General features: G+C 42.0%; 1 protein-coding gene across 6 annotated transcripts in view; it reads left to right on the top strand.

Moving 5' to 3' along the window:
- Nucleotides 1–17327, top strand: part of cpeb1b (cytoplasmic polyadenylation element binding protein 1b) — a 77713-nt gene that overhangs the window by 17653 nt on the left and 42733 nt on the right. Inside the window, exon 1 of one of the 6 annotated variants that reach the window (XM_078532570.1) lies at nt 5193–5216. The exons of the other annotated variants lie outside the window; for them this stretch is intronic. The gene's annotated coding sequence lies outside the window, so the exon portion shown is untranslated. Of the gene's footprint in view, nt 1–5192; nt 5217–17327 lie in introns of those variants that run through there. 6 annotated transcript variants of the gene reach the window in all.

Below are 17327 nucleotides of genomic sequence, written 5' to 3' on the forward strand. Positions count from 1 at the left end.
GTTACTTGGAAGTGGGAGCAGTTGATTGTGACTGTTTCTTTAATTTACATTAAGATAAAAGATGAAAAGGTAACTGGTGCCTTCTCTACTTTTCAGTTTGTGCTACTAGATAAGTTGAGCCATAATTGTGTGGTGGGGGGGGGTGGGCAGAAGCTAATTGTGTAAATATCAATTCAATTGTAATTATTCAAACAAGTAAAATATTTTCACTTATAGATCAGTGATTCATTTTATTATTTTGCATATTGGCTGAGCATAGGACAAGCCCATTGTCATAATTATTTGCTAAGGTAGTGCTTTGATCCCTGTAGAGACTATTCATGCTCAAAAAGAAATTTAAATTTGTTTATTTACTGAATGGAGCCACAGGATTCTAACAGTTCTTAAAACATTTTACTATACAAGAATCAGTAAACACTATCTTAGATGATTGCACTTGCATACCCTATGATGCATAATAAAGCACAATCACATAGACTAAACTTCTCAACTGAGTCTCCTTTCTTATGACTCCTTCCCCCACCCCCCACACACAGCCTTGGCTATTTATCAGGTTGTTGAAGGTGATCAGCTTTTCCCCAACTCCCATATAAAGTCTGAGACTCTAGCTCAAGCCTGAACTTCACGTGCAATTCCTGCACTGAGAAACACACTGGGTTTCTAATAGCTCTTGGCAATTTTTTTACATTTGCCTTCTGAACTTGGGGCTTGCACACAATCTTGGCTGCTTTCAGCAACAAGCCCAAAACTTTCTGGCTTCTCCAAGCTGAACTGCTTTGAGCAAAACACAGATTAAACCCCCACATGAGCAGTTCCCTGCAATGGATCTCCCACAGCAATGTGGCATACCTGGGTTGTTCCAAACAAATTTACATAACACCTAGCTTCAAAACCAAACCTTTGATTCTGAGACCCACATGAATAATTTAAGTTTCTAATGAAGCCAGGACAACTCTCCTCAGACTTGCTGTCTGCAGTTCCCCTATGCTTTTAATGGGTTTACCCTTGTAACTCTGACCTTGTAAGCACACACAGGACCTTTTTTATGAGTAAATACCTTGGGTGGTCTGGCAACTTCTGACCTCCAGTGGAGGAATTCCCCAAAATTCAATTATCTCAAATATTAATATAAGCCATGATTGACAGCACTTCCATACCAACCAATTTGTTTAATTGTAAGTTTGAGGGATAGAGCTTGGTTGAGGCTAAATGTGATTCAAATTTTCAAAGGGATGAGGACAATCCTAGGATTGAAAGCCTCTTGAGCACATTATGGAAGGTAAAGCATTTTACATTTTTTTTGATTACCAGGTCACTTACTGAGAATTAATAACTTTCACAGTTCGTGTTGCAGAGGATAAACATTTAATTGTAGCAACAATAAGATAAAAACAAAACTACTGCAGATGCTGGAAATCCAAAACAAAAACAGAATTACCTGGAAAAACTCAGCAGGTCTGGCAGCATCGGTGGAGAAGAAAAGAGTTGATGTTTCGAGTCCACATGACCCTTCAACAGAACTGTTGAAGGGTCATGTGGACTCGAAACGTCAACTCTTTTCGTCTCCACCGATGCTGCCAGACCTGCTGAGTTTTTCCAGGTAATTCTGTTTTTATTTAATTGTAGCATCCCTCCACTCAGGTCTCTGTGGCATATCTTTTCTAATCCTTTACTGCAAGAGGAATTGCATATAAAAGTAGGGAGGTTATGCTTCAGTTGTACAGGACACCAAGACCACATCTGGAGTACTGTGTACAGTATTGGTCTACTTATTTGAGGATGGATGTAAATGTGTTGGAAGCAGTTCAGAGGAGGTTTACTAGACTAATCAGGTGTGGGCAGGTTTTCTTCTGAGGAAAGGTTGGACAAGCTAGTATCCATTGGAGTTTAGAGTTTGATTGAAACATACAAGATCCTGAGAGGTCTTGACACAGTGGATGTGAAGAGGATGTTGTGGGAGAGTCTAGAACTAGGGGTTGTCCATTTAAGATGGATGAGAAACATTTTCTCTTGGGTGGTAGTGAGTCTTTGAAGTTCTCTTGCTCAAGTCAGTAGAAGCACAATCTTTGAATATTTTTAAAGCAGAGGTAGATTCTTAATTAAAAAAGGGGTGAAGGTTATCTGGGTTAGGCAGGAGGGTACAATCAGATCAGCCATGAACTTATTGAATGGCAGAGCAAGCTTGGTGCTGAGTGGCCTACTCCTAGCTCATATGTTTGCATTAATCATGCCACTTATTACTACAAGCATGTATAGTATTCCTTTTATTTTGAGCCACTTTTTGATACCTCAGTCATGGTACATAATTGGCTGCACCAGCTCATTGGCTTGATCATTTGACTTTTTTGATAAATGCTCAGATTTCAAAGTAATGCCATGTACTTCTCAACACTTCAGTCATCTTACAAGATGAACCATTAAACTATGCTTATTATACATGCCATTGCATAATGAAGATTTTGTGCTTGAGCAACAGGTTGCTATTGATTGCTGCAGTACCACAACCTTAAACTAGCCAGTGATCATCCTAGGACCAGCTCCCAGTAGAAGCATCTTTTGTCTATTCTTAATCTTGTCCACGTCCATTCCTAGTCTCTTCTAAGTGATGCCAAGATTTGGTACGCATTTACCTAGTGGTTGACTATACCCGAGTGTCTTCATGCTTTTCTGGTTCTTGACATACCATATGCTTACTAATCAAGACTAACCAACAAACATTCACTGATCTGCATTTACATTGTCTAAGATTTGCTAACTTTCCAGTTACTATTTTATGAATAAAACTAGCACATGCAATGACAATGCATCAGTGCTTATAGACCTTTTTTTGTGGTCTTCATTTGGAGCAGTATCAATGCCAAACAAAAAACTTGAAATTAATAACTGAGCAATGTTTAAATTTAGTTTAATTTTGTATTCGAGCTGCCAGTTTTCTTAATTTAAAGGCTTTTTCCATTTTTAATAGTCCTTTTTTAGGTCTGTGGTGCCCAAGAAAACTTGTTAAACAATTGCTCAACTGGTTTTTACCTCATCCAGTCTTCACTTTTGACATCTGCCTCTCCATCTTAGTGCAAGCTTGAATGTAGCCTTTCTTTAGGAAAGAACTTGCCAAAGTTTTCAATTTGCCCCCTTTATCTTGTACTTAGAATCTTCCACTACCTGAATGTCTTAAAATGGCTACTGCAAATGATCTACTTTACAGTCCCTGCAATGTAGGGGAACTGTCAACCAGCTATGTGCACATCATAGCCCTACGAATGGCCATGATGTAAATAATGAGATCATTTTTTTTCTACAAGATCTTTCACAAGCCTTAGCTTCTGGTTGGCTGGACATCTTGGTTCCAGAAATAAAATTGATCTTGCTGCCTGACTTGAATATTTCAAGCATTCTCCTTCCAAAATGTATCACCTCTCACGTTTTAGGGTTAAATTCTATCTGCCACTTACCTGCCAATTTTATCATCTTGTCTATATCTTCCTGTAGCCCAAGACACTCAACCTCACTGTTAACCACCTGGCCAATCTGTCATCCGCATACTTACTAATCCCGCGCCCCCCCCCCCCCCAAAATCATAGTCATCTATGTCGTTTATATAAATGATAAATAATAAGGGCCCCCAGCACAGATCCCTGTGGTACACCACTGGACACTGGCTTCCAGTCACTAAAGCAGCCTTCTGTCATCACCCTCTGTCTCCTACAACTAAGCCAATTTTGAATCCACCTTATCAAATTACCCTGTATCCCATGTGCATTTGCCGCCTTTATAAGTCTCCCATGTGGGACCTTATCAAAGGCTTTGCTGAAATCCATATAAACTACATCAACTGCACTACCCTCATCTACACACCTGGTCACCTCCTCAAAAAGTTAAATCACATTTGTTAGGCATGACCTCCCTCTGACAAAGCCATGCTGACTATCCCTGATCAAATCTTGCCTCTCCAAGTGGAGATAGATTCTCTCCTTCAGAATTTTCTCCAATAGTTTCCCTACCACTGACGTGAGACTCACTGGCCTGTAGTTCCCTGGCTTATCTCTACAACTCTTAAATAGGGGAATCGCATTAGCTGTTCTTCAGTCCTCTGGCACCTCCCCCATGGCCAGAGAGGAATTAAAAATTTGGGTCAGAGTCCCTGTGATCTCCTCCCTTGCCTCCCTCAGCAGTCTGGGACAAAAAATCATCCAGACCTGGAGATTTGTCCACTTTTAAGCCTGCCATCACCTCCCAATACCTTGTCACTCCCTATATCAATTTGCTCAAGAACCTCGCAGTCTCTCTCCCCGAGTTCCATACCTTCATCCTCATTCTTTTGGGTGAAGACGGATGTGAAATATTCATTCAACATTCTACCAATGTCCTCTGGTTCCGCCCATAGATTGGGCCCTACTCTTTCCCTGGTTATCCTCTTCCCATTGATATACTTATAGAATATCTTGGGATTTTCCCTACTTTTACCAGCCAGAGCTTTCTCATATCCCCTCTTTGCTCTCCTAATTGCTTTCTTAAGCTCCACACTGCACTTTCTGTACTCCACTGATTTGCTCCCCTTGTACCTGCTAAAAGCCTCTTTTATTTTTTTTTTAAAATTCTTCTCATTGTATCCAGAATATCTCTGGTCATCCATGGTTCTCTGAGCTTGTTACTCCTTCCTATCACCCTAGAGGGAACATGTTGAGCCTGTACCCTCCCCATTTCCTTTTTGAAACCCCCCCCCCCCGTCTCCTCTGTAGATTTCCCCACAAGAAGCAAGTCTATCTTGGCCAGATCCTGCCTTATTTTACTAAAATCTGCTCTCTCCCAATCCAAAACATTTTTTTGCAACTTGTCTATTTCTTTGTCCATAACGAGCTTAAATTGTAACATGTTGTGGTCACTATCACTAAAATAGAGATGAATGACATGAAGCTGCCATTTCAGACTGGTTAGTGATGGTGGGGTGGGGGTTATGATCCAGTGGGAGTTGTCAGTTGGTAGTCAGCCTCCAAGATAAGTTAGTTTAACAAACAGCACCACCCTTGCCTTGTGAATATAGATTGGTGTTTATCAGGAGCTGTTGTAGGCTCAGCTTGGAATAAGTCACCAATTTGATGAAACTGGTGTGATAGTTGCCTTGTTATAAACATAGTAGCAGTTTATAGACAGCTAAGTGATCAACTCATTGGTCAGTGCAAACTCCTAACATTGTTCACCTTGACTCTCAACTGGATGTGGTAAGCTCCCCGAAAATCTCTACCTTTTTTAAACATGGTCTGACACTGCAGCCTTTGTAGGTATCTTCATTGAGATGTGTCCAGCCTGCAACTTGAAGTAGATGTTTCCAGCCAATTCAGTTAATTCCACATAATCTTAAGCAGCTGAGTGCACTGGAGATGTTGAAGGCTAAGGGCCCCAACAGCATCTGTGCTGCGGTTCTGAATTCTACATCAGTGAAGGTAAGGTAGTCACTTCCAGTGCAGGTCTGATAACTGTCAGAATTTGAGATTGTCCAGATTGGCCCTAGCTGTAAACTGCATATCTAGTGCAGCTAATGGTTTGCCCTGTAACCTTCTCCCAATGACCAGTAAAAGGATGGAAGGGGCAATCAGTAATGCAACATTTTCAGTTACCCATTCACACTCAATTTGAGTTTCATTTGAACCACTCGACTCAGGACTTCTGCAATCTTCAGATATGAATATGATGGCTGAATAAGAAGAGAAGAATTGTTTGGATGTCGAGGTGACTTTTCACTATGAACGATGCTAAGAAACGCAGCTGAAGTCAAAAGGGATTATCTAGCAGCTAGATCTTGTCTGCCTCAAATAGGTGGTTATTAATCACTAACTGTTCTGGTTGTGTTCAGTCCAACTATCTTCATGTGCTTTGAACGACTCCTTTTCCACAAGATCTGCGGGCCTGTTTTGGTTCTAGAGTGTCCACCTGGGATAATAGACAAGGACTCAGGTTTGGGTGATGAGTGGCAGAAGCCATTATGCAACACATGTCTGCAATGATCAGCACCAAGGAAAATCCAATACCCTGATTCTTCAGTGACACACATGCATTGCCTGATCACCAATATCTTGCTAACATTGACCTAAACTTCAATAAAGCAGTCATACTACAGTGTGATTATAAGAGCAGAATTGTGCCTGGCTACTGTAGCAGGTAGCTAACCATCCAATTCCCTTAGTCTCCTAGACCATTGCAGGTATGGGTATGCCACACTGAAGTAGTCATCCATTACATCTGATCTCTCCTACCACTCGACTTAATATGTACCCTCTATATATTGCAGCCCAGTACAATGATTTATTACAGTAATTTGAAGTTGCAGTACTATCCTGTCATCCACAAAGGATAATGGCAACAATTTTGATTCATTTGCCATCCAGCTGTGAGTCATTGGTAGTATTCTTGCCTCTTCAGAACACTGGATTTGTGCCCCACTCCAGAGACTTCAGCCTAGCTTTATGCGCTCAATTGCGATACTGGAGTGCTGCCTTTCAGATGAGACAAACTGTTTCCATAAACTGATGGCCTGTGTGAATTCAACTGGGCATAAAAGATCCCTTAGCACTATTTCAAAAGATCAGAGAGTTTTGTCCCTCAATCAGCATCTTGCACAGATTATCTGGTCATTTATTTCACTGTTTAAGGGACCTTGCTCTGTGCAAATTGTCTGGCATGTTTCCTACATTACAGAAGTGACTGCACTTTAAAAGAATTTGCTATAAAGCACTTCAGGCTGTTCTGAGGTTGTGAATGGTATTGGTGGTGGGGGCAGTGGAGTTGAGGATGTGTGGAATATATTTAAAGGCATAATGCAAAGCATGTAGGATGTATATCTAGGACCAGCGAGTATGCACTATTGACTGACTGGATTAGCAAATTGGTTTAATGAAAATGGGAAAATTTAATTTTTCCTGCAGGGTTTGTAGGGAGTTAAGTGTGGTGAGTACAGCCCTAAGCAGAAATAGGCATAGCTAACAGGTGTTAACCTGGTGAAGCTGCAACACAGGACTACTTGCATGCCAGAAGCATAAGCAGTAACTGATAGACAGAGCTAAGCAATCCCACAACCAATGGATCAGACCTAAGCTTTGCAGTGCTGCCACATCTGGTCATGAATAGTGGTGGACAATTTAACAACAAAAAGGACAAACATACCCATCATATGATGGGTGAGTCCCACACATCAGTGCAGAAGACGAGGCTGAAGCATTTGCAAATATCTTCTGGCAGAAGTACCATGTGGATAATCTACTTAACTCCTGTTGAGATCCCCAGCATCTTAGATGCCATGCTCCAGCCAATTCCATTCTCTCCACATGCTATCCAGGGACTGCTGAAGGCATTGGATACTGCAAAGGCAATGAACCCTGACAACATTCCAGCAACAGTACTGAAGACTTGTGCTCCAGAAGTAGGCATGCCCCTGGCCAAGCTGTTCCAGTGCAGCTACATCAGGCATCTACCTGGAAATGTGGAACATTGTCCATGTCCTGCAAATAGGATCAGTCCAATCCAGCCAATTACTGCCCCATCATTCTACTTCTCTCATTAGCAAAGTGATGGAAGGTATCATTGACAGTGCCATCAAGCGGCATTTACTCAGCAATAACCTGCTCCCTGATGCTCAGTTTGGGTTTAGCCAGGGCCACTCAGCTGACTTCATTCCTTGATCCAAACATAAGAGCTGAACTCGGTGTGAGTGAGTGCTCTTGACATGCAGGTAGCACTTGACTGAGTGGCATTAAGAAGTCCTAGCAAAACTCAAGTCAATGGGAATGAGGGGGAGGGGGGGGGGTGCATGGCAGGTATGAACTATGCACTGGTTGGTGACATGCTGACCACAGATGAAGATGGTTGTGGTTCTTGGTCAATCATCCCAGTCCCATGACATCACTGCAGGATTTCCTCAGGGTAGTGTCCTAGGCCCAGCCATCTTCAGCTCCTTCATCAATGACCTTCCCTCCATCATAAGGTCAGAACTGGGGAAGTTTGTGCAATGTTCAGCAGTGTTCACGACGATACTGAAGCAGCCCATGTCCAAATGCAGAAGACCTGGATGTTGTTCTGGCTTGATAAATAGCAAGTAACATTTTGGGCAGAACTAAGATGGACTGAAAAATCAGCTTGGGTAAGTAAGGATACCGAATGTTGGTATTGGAGTCAATTGTGCTATCTGTGGACTGGAGACCTTGATCAGACAACCAGCTACAAGAATTTCTATCAGTTAGTTTGGCTGTAAAGAAGTGCCAGTTGCTGGTGATGCCAATATTTGTTGCTTATCCTTCATTGCCCTTGAACTATGGCCTAGGCAGCCATTCTGGAAAGGGCAGTTAAGAGCCGTGATCTGGAGGCACATGTAGGCCAGACCAGCTTACCTTACCTGAAGGACATCAGTGAACCAGATGGATTTTTTGCAGGAATAGGTGGCACTGAGACCAGCTTTCAGTTCCAGATTTTTATTAAATTTCTACCCACTGTCTGTGGTGGGACTTGAACTTGCATCCCCCAGGGGTGCTTTATGAACTATGCTCAACTTGTCTTGCCACCTTCAATGATTTATGCATGTGTACACTCCAAGTCATTCAGTTTTTGCACCCCTATTAGACTTGTACCCTTTTATTTTTGTATTGTCTCCATGTTCCTATGAATATGGATCATTTCACACTTTTTTCTGCATTAAATTTCATCTGCAACTTTGCTCATTCCATCATCCTGCCTTTGTCTTTTGAAGTTGAACACTATCCTCACATTTCACAATGCTTTCAAGTTTTGCCCTCCACAAATTTTGAAATTATGTCCTGTACACACAGGTCTAGGTTATTAATGCATATTGGGAAGAACAGGGCTCTTAACACAACCCTTGGAGAACACCATTGTTTCCTGTCACTCAGCTAATTTCATATCCATGTTGCTAGTGTCCCTTTTTTTATTCCATGAACTAAACTTTGCACAAAAGTCTGATGTGTGGCACTTTATCAAATGCCTTTTGGAAGTCCATGTACAGCACATGAACAGCATTACCCTCATCAACCCCTTTGTTCCCTCATCAAAAAACTGAATTAGTTAAACACTCTATTTGTCCTTGACAAATCTGTGCTGGCTTTCCTTGGATGGGCCTTTTGTCTCACACCCCTTAATATCTTGGGTTAACAGAAGTCTATTGGTCTGTCTAAATATTAATCTATCATTTTCTTTGTGGAGAAGAATTCCAACTTTGACCATCCTTTACGTAGAGGCAAGCATTCCAGATAGAAATCCAATATCAAAGCACTTTGTGGAATAGACTACTGCACTGTCACTTGGGCTGCAGACCAATTAGCCCATCTACTTACATTTTATACATAAATGGAGGAAGCTGCATCCTCTGGAAAGGTAGGTCCTCCAATATCTGGTTACATTTTAAAGCATCCATTTTTGCCCTTGGCCAACTGGGGAGAGTGGGTATGAGTGGGACCTCTTGGTTCTGCTGAGTCTGCCTTAAAGTGCCATTTATGAAGCAGAAGCCTGGTAGGAGGGGTTATTCCCATTGCATTCCTGGTTTTTGTGAGGCCTATAGGAGCAAGGTCACATGGTGCACACTGGTATTTTTAAAACTCTCCCAACAGCTGGATGTATCATGTTTTTAAAAAAATCATTGAGCTAAAATGGCAGTTTAAATGGGTCATTTGTAGTAGGACACTTTGATGCTTTTTCAAAAAAGTCATGTTTTCCTAATGGATTTGAGATCAGATTTCTGCTTGTACAGTGGCTGAAAAATTTCTTGTTTTATGGTTTGCATGTTTATTTCCAAACCAGCCATTTTTTAAAATATCTTCAATTAGCATTACTGGTGGTGACTTTGAAATATGAGCATTCGTGCTGTTCTTGGATACAGCCTTGTCTTGTGCTTAATGTATAATAAATTCTGGTTTTGGCAGCCATCTTGTGCCCCCCAAAAAACCTAGTGTCACTGAACAGCACATCTAGTAGGATGTTCTTGTTAGGCCCTGGTAAAACCACTGAATGGACTGCAACTCTTGATAGGACAGGTTCTAAAAGAAATGATGTGCTTATGTTAGCCTGGACTGCCTCTTCCCCCACGAGTTCCCTTTTTCAATATGGGTTAACACTAGTGGAGTTGAAGGATTTTGTAACCATTTTCTACCTTTTATCTGTTCATTTGCTTTCCCCTTATTGCATATTCACAATATATCTGCAGAGTGTATGATCTCCTTGGTGTGCTGCTCTACAGATTTGGACTTTAAGCAGATTGAAGTTGGCTTTGTCTTGGGCAAGATCCGTCTGAAGATGGGTCAAAGTTGGGTATGTTCAGTAGAGTTTCAGGTCCAGTAGCACTGTCATTGATTTGTTTTGGTAGGAACAATTCTACAATATGATGCAGCTGCCTGTAAAGGGATTATGTGTAGCCACAGTTTGAGGAGTTGTGGTTGCTCTAAAGTAGCACTCCCTTTAGTTGCAGAGACTAACGGACTTGGGAAATCAGCCAACTTATCAGCTCAGTTGACTGGAAATGAGGATCAAAACTTGAAGCGTATTTCCCCCACAAAGTACAAAAGTCGCAAGGGAGTTCATGCTTGTTGTCCTCAACGCACCAAAGACTACCAGCTTTTTTAAATTTTAAATTAAAATTAGTGGGTTATTTCCCAATTTAAGTCAGTGGCTCATTCCATTATTTATTAACCTAGGTGGTAAGTTTTTGACGAGGGGAGAAGAGTTGCAATCCCAACAAGCCGAATGTTCTTAGAAGCTGATAGCAAAGGTGGCTTGTCTGTCCCTCCTCCCTCCCTCACCATTTGCCTAAATCATTAGTCTTTTCCCCTTAACGCACAAGATTTCTAGTATCAAATTTTAACCGTGTTTATTTTAAAATATAAAAATCATCCAGTGCCTTTCACAAATGTTATTAAGAAAACTGCTGAGCTAGGAAGAGTCGCTAAGAGGGGTGACCAGAAGTGTGGTTAAAGTGATGAGTAAATGTGGCAGGGTTTGAAGGGCAGGGGAATGGAGGGAGAGAGCTTTCAGGACCAATGCATTCAAAGTTCTGCTTTTGGTGCTTGGAGAAGCCCAAGATTTAAATTCTGCCTCTTTTTTTAAAAAAAGATTGGGGAAAAGGATGATTTTACCCAAGAAGCAGGCATGCTGGGTTGAATGGCCTGTTTCGGTTCTGTATCATTCTCTCCTATGAAAAGCTGAAGTAGTTATGGGTCAGAACTTCTGGAATGTTGGCCAGATGGAATTTTTTTAGCTTATTTGGGGAGGATGGGAGGCCAGGAGAGTGAAAGGGAAGTCTAGAGGGTGACCATTCCAAACTCCTTGTCTAGTTTGGATTGGTCTGTCGGTCACAATTGGATTCCTGTATCAAGCATTTCTGCATAAAATGCACGTTGATGAATAACACAAACTTAATAGTGTGATCAGTTGGCTTATATGATTTTTGTTGTTTCTAATTTTGAGTGGGTTATGCAATATCAGATTTGCAAGGATACTATTTCAAGTTAAAGGGCCCAGAAATGAGTCAGTGTGACCACCAAATTTGAATTGGAACAAAAGTTGTCTAGTGAATTGCAAAACTAATAACTGCTTTTGAAAATTCGAAAGCCAAGTCATTTTTCCATTGTGGGGTTGTGGTTTTAATTTGGTGTCAAATCCAGTCCAGGTGAGCTGAAAGATTGAAAAACCATGACCTTCAGCTCCCATAACAAATTAAGTGCAGACAGCACCTTCCATTCCTATCTCTGGTTTCAAACAATTTTGTTTAACCAAAGCTTTAGACCCCACATGTTCATTTACATTGTATGCTTCTGCCCATCCCTTAGTCCATCTGCTAAAACCCTCTATCGGTGATTTTTGTCACATTAAAGACTCCAATTATTCCAATGCTGCCCTGGCCAGCCTCATCCTGCACCCTCCCTAAACTTCAGCTCCTTTGCGGCTTTGTGACACTGCATCCTATCTTGTATAAAGTTCTGCTGGCTGCTGTATATTGGCTTCTGGTTTCCTAAAACACTTTGACTTTAAAATCATCATTCTTGTGCTTTTAAGCTTCTTTATGGCCTCACTGCTACCCATTTCTAACTGTCTCCAGGGCTATAGTCTTCCCAGAACTGTTCTTTAACTGGAGCCCCTCTTGCCTGCTACCTTTGCATCAGTATTGGTGGCTGTGCCTGCAAGCTTAAACTTCTCCCTGAGCTCTCCAACTATTCAAGCTCACTTTTTTTTAACCAAGCCTTGTGATTCTCACCAATATGTTGTTTGGCTTTGCTTCAGTTTTTTTGGTCATATCTCTGACCTTGAAGATGCTCCAATGCTCTGCAAGTGAAGGTATTTTGGTATGATGCCTTTACTTCAAGCTGAAAGTCCCATTGGGCTTTAAATGTTAATTCTGTTTCTCTCTCCACAGATGCTGCCAGACCTGAGTTTTTCCAGCACTTTGTTATTATAGAAGTCCACTAGGTTCCTGTTATCCTGGCTGCATTATCAAAGGCTAACCAGAGAATGGAAGTTAAAACTTGCCTATACAATTTGAAGAGTATCTGTAGAGAAGAATCAAACCAGGGCTCCCGTAGGGACGGGGGCTTGTGTTTGCATTGAGGCAAAATGAAACCTGGGACTTCTCCTGGTCTGCTCTATTAGCAGTGGTTTGAAGTGTGTTTAATGCTCTGCAGTCAGTGTGGTTAGAACTAGTGAGGTTTTTTTGCTCACTGGGCAGCTTTGTAATAAGTGAACAGTTCCTAGCCATAAGTTTTATCATGGATACTGCCACACTACTACAGGCTGTTGTGTAGTATATGGCATAAATCAATGTTCCATAATCATTTGAACATGACTGTTCCGGTAAACTAATTGGATTCAACAGAAGTATCTGTTACATCAATTGTCGGAAATTCTTGCAACATGTAAAGTTGAAAATTGGCTGATTTTTCTTTTCCTGCAGAAAGGATACTTGACTAAGTTAACTACCACAGCATGTACTGATTCTGGGCTATTCAAAATGCTAAAACTGGAGTGGTTCTTGTCATATGAGGGGTTTTGGCTCAGTGGTAGCACTCTTTGGAGCCAGAAGGTTGTGGGTTCGGCTTACTCCAGAGGCTTGAGCAGAATGTTTAGACTGGCACTCCAGTGCAGTATTAGGGAATTCCAATGCTATTGGGAGGTATATGCCCTGTCTTCGCTCAGTTGGATGTAGTGAATTGTTTTAGAGGAGAGTTCTGTTGATCAATATTTATCCCTCAACCAGCATAAAAATAGTTCACTTCACTGCATTACTGTTTTACAGCAATTTGTTCACAAAAGGATCCTGCAGTGTGGGAAATGCATCAACTGGTGATTCCACTTCAAAAGCATTTTGGGACATTAAGGATGTAAAAGGCAGTACACAATTGCAAGTTCTTATCTGCACTAACCTTTCTGCAACAAGTGCAGTGGAGCTGTCTGTTCAGTGATCCACATCTCTTTCTGGAGATTTGATATTAAAGATAAAAATCTGCATTTCAGACACAGAGCACAAAACAACAGTACATTCAAACAGCCATTCTAGTGCACCAGTCTCCCCTCCAGGACGATCTTTAATAGTGATGAGTTGACTAGCTGGGCTTTTTCTCCTATGGACGCAGTGAGTCTTGGAGTGGAGGGAGGGTTGTTGAGGTCTCTTGACTGTTTACAATGTGTGTTTTTCTGTTGGGATAGAGCATTGTTACAGGCTGTTTCCTGATTTATTTTTGGGAGGTGATCCATTAGTACATTTGGCAAGAACCTTTGATCTGGAGTTGAAAGGAGTAGTGGGAAAATTTGCCCTTGAGCCTGCCGAAAAAAAAACCAGTTGTAGAGGTGACAAATATGAGAATTCACCCTGTATGTGGGAGAGGCAGATTCTGTATCTCCAATGCTCTGCTCCAACTCCTCCAATCACCAGGCTCCTCAAGACAGCATCTATGATTGGAAGAGCAGCAAGGGAACCTGCAGTTGGAGGAGCTGGTGCAGTTCTGGCTGGTCCTACTGCCATCACCAATCACTGGAGAGGAGGTGGTTTTGAAGGAAGGTGAAAAATGGCTTTCCCCTTGATAAATTGGGGCAGCAGTGGGGCGGGTGTGCAGTTTGGGGTGGAATTGGATAAACCAGCTAAGTTATTTTAGGCTTTTTTAAACCACTAAATTAGTACACCTGTCCCTGCTGTTGCCCTGCATTTGGCGCATAGGTGACTGAGCTTCCCTGATCCTGCAGAAGGACTTCCAGCACACCCCAGAAATCCTTGTAGATGAGGCCAGAGATGGGCTTGATGCCACCTCAGTGAGTCAGGTGGTGTGGGTGTTGGGCTTGGTGATACCCCCGGTGTTATTTTGAAGGACTTAGTGATGACATTTGACTCCCCTTTTACTCCCTTTTCCTCTGTCATAACAAAAATTAGATACTTAAAAATTACAACCAGCAATTCGTGTCCAAAGTAGTTGGCTCAGATATCGCATAGGGATTTAAGAATTGTCAGGGGATTTTTGTGTATTTGTTTTAAGTCTGGATGAAAACTGCTGTGCCTATACTTAATTCAAACCATTTAACTGCTAATTTTTCAATTCACTGTCTCTCCTTGGTGTCCAGTTTGTCTTAGTTTCAAGCCTCATTATTTCAAAGGAGTGGAAGCCTATGTTGCCAGAAATGTGTGTTGATAGCTGACCTGATGCCATGAGACTTCATGAGGCCTGGAGTCTAAGGTTTCCCAGGGCAGCTCAACTCCTGACTGTATACTATTTTGCTGTCATCTCTCCTGGGTCTGTCCTGCCAGTGGGACAGGAAATAACCAGGGATGGTGATGGCATCTGGGACGTTGTCTGTTAGGCATGACTTAAGCTGTTGCTTGACTAGTCTCCCAATTTTGGCACAATCCCCCAGGGTTGATGGGGGCTAGGTTTGCTATTGTTTTGGGTGCCTAGGTCAGTGCCAGATGGCCTGTCAGAGTTCATCCCTTTTTAGACTTCGTAGTGGTTTGATACAACTGAATTCCTTGCTAGTTCACTTCAGAGGGTATTTAGGAGTCAACCACATTGCTGTGGGTCTAGAGTCACATGTAGGCCAAACCAGGTAGGGATTTCCTTAAAGGACATTCGTGAACAGATGAGTTTCTACAACAGTCAGCATTGGTTTTGTGGCCACCATTAGACTAGCTTTTCAATTCCAGAATTTTATAAATTTGAATTTAAATTCTGCCAGCTGCCATGGTGGGATTTAAACCAGTGTTCCCAGAGCATTAAGCCTCTGGATTACTAGGCAAGTTGCATTACTGTTCAAGCTAACATAATGGGAGCAAGGGAGACTAGTGATTTCATCTCTAGACTGCCAGGAATGATTTTTTTTTCAGCTAGATAACTTCTATAACAATGTCTAGATGATTTTATAATCATAGATTGCAATCAACTTTATGTACTGTTAAAAGCAACTTTTCTTGTTTCCTCTACTGGTGTCTCCCCTATTCTTGTCTTCTGTACCCCATCTAATTCTAGTCACTTGGAAGTACAGAACTTGAGTATTACTGAAAAGAGACATGCTGCCTAAGCTTTTTGTCTTGCACTCATCAGGACAGATCATGATTGCTAACAGTAAAGGGAGCAATTTGTACTGCATGAGAAGATGGTGCTGATTGGTGGACAAAGTGGACTCCAGTAGAAACATAGCCATGGAGAATGCATTGTTGAGCTATTGTTCAAATTCAAACAAGGCAGGTTAACTCTCAAGGTATTGTCATGGGGAATGAAGAAGGGAAGGCTATCCCCCCCAAGCTTTTGGTTGGAAAAAGGCATAATGTGTGGACATGCCCCTTCTGTCTGCAACGGACAGGGCCCTGCGTGTGGAAATGTGGCTCCTAGTATGTGTAAGTGAACCACTCTGATTGATGATCTTAAATTGGTTTAAGGATAATTTGATATTTTTATATATATAATATAACTTTGAGGGACAGGTAGTATTGAGGAGGCGGGGAGGCTGCAGAAGGATTTGGACAGGTTAGGAGAATGGGCAAAGAAGTGGCAGATGGAATACGACGTGGGGAAGTGTGAGGTCATGCACTTTGGTAGGAAGAATAGAGGCATAGACTATCTTCTAAATGGGGAGAGAATTCAGACATCTGGAGTGCAAAGGGACTTGGGAGTCCTAGTCCAGGATTCTCTTAAGGTTAACTTGCAGGTTGAGTCAGTAGTTAGGAAGGCAAATGCAATGTTGGCATTTATTTTGAGAGGACTAGAATATAAAAGCAGAGATGTGCTGCTGAGGCTTTATAAGGCTCTGGTCAGACCACGTTTAGAATATTGTGAGCAATTCTGGGCCCCGTATCTCAGGAAGGATGTGCTGGCCCTGGAGAGGGTCCAGAGGAGTTTCATGAGAACGATCCCAGGAATGAAAGGCTTAACGTATGAGGAACGTTTGAGGACTCTGGGTCTATACTCGATGGAGTTTAGAAGGATGAGGGGGGATCTGATTGAAACTTACAGAATACTGAAAGGCCTGGATAGAGTGGACGTGGGGAAGATGTTTCCATTAGTAGGAGAGACTAGGACCTGAGGGCACAGCCTCAGAGTAAAGGGAAGACCTTTTAGAACAGAGATGAGGAGAAACTTCTTTAGCCAGAGAATGGTGAATCTATGGAATTCATTGCCACAGAAGGCTGTGGAGGCCAGGTCATTGAGTGTATTTAAGACCATAGGTTCTTGGTTGGTAAGGGGATCAAAGGTTATGGGGAGAAGGCGGGAGAATGGGGTTGAGAACTTATCAGCCATGATTGAATGGCGGAGCAGACTCAATGGGCCGAATGGCCTAATTTCTGCTCTTGTCTTATGGTTTTCAGTGTACTTAGCACAATCTGGATTATTTAGTAAGTGTTGTCCAAGTGCAGAATTATACCTAATGTTGGACAGTACATTGGTTGTGTACAGCCAATACTTTGCCTGTTGCGAACAGGTATGTGCTGTTGATACAATCCACCAGTTGGGACATACAGCCTACAATACCTGGCATCACAGCAGCATTGAGATTCATATACCGTATTACTTATTTGTGAGATAGGCAGAACACTTTTTGGCTTGACAGCAGCATTCTGTTAGTGGAGAATACCACTTGTGTTGCCAGAATCTTGTTGGTGAAGAATGCTTGCTACTGCATAGTAACATTGTGAAATGGCTAGCTTAACCTGTTGCTCAAATTTGAGACCCCCCTTGCCCTTCCAGAATAATTGGGAGGTAGACTATGGCACTTTTCAGGACAAAGTGGTGGCCTTAGACCCATGACTTTGGGTGATATACAGCCATTCCCTGTGGCAATACCTTGACCATAGTTCGCCAGTCTGG

Source organism: Cetorhinus maximus, chromosome 30 (assembly GCF_964194155.1).
Source record: "Cetorhinus maximus chromosome 30, sCetMax3.hap1.1, whole genome shotgun sequence".
Classification (NCBI taxonomy): domain Eukaryota; kingdom Metazoa; phylum Chordata; class Chondrichthyes; order Lamniformes; family Cetorhinidae; genus Cetorhinus; species Cetorhinus maximus.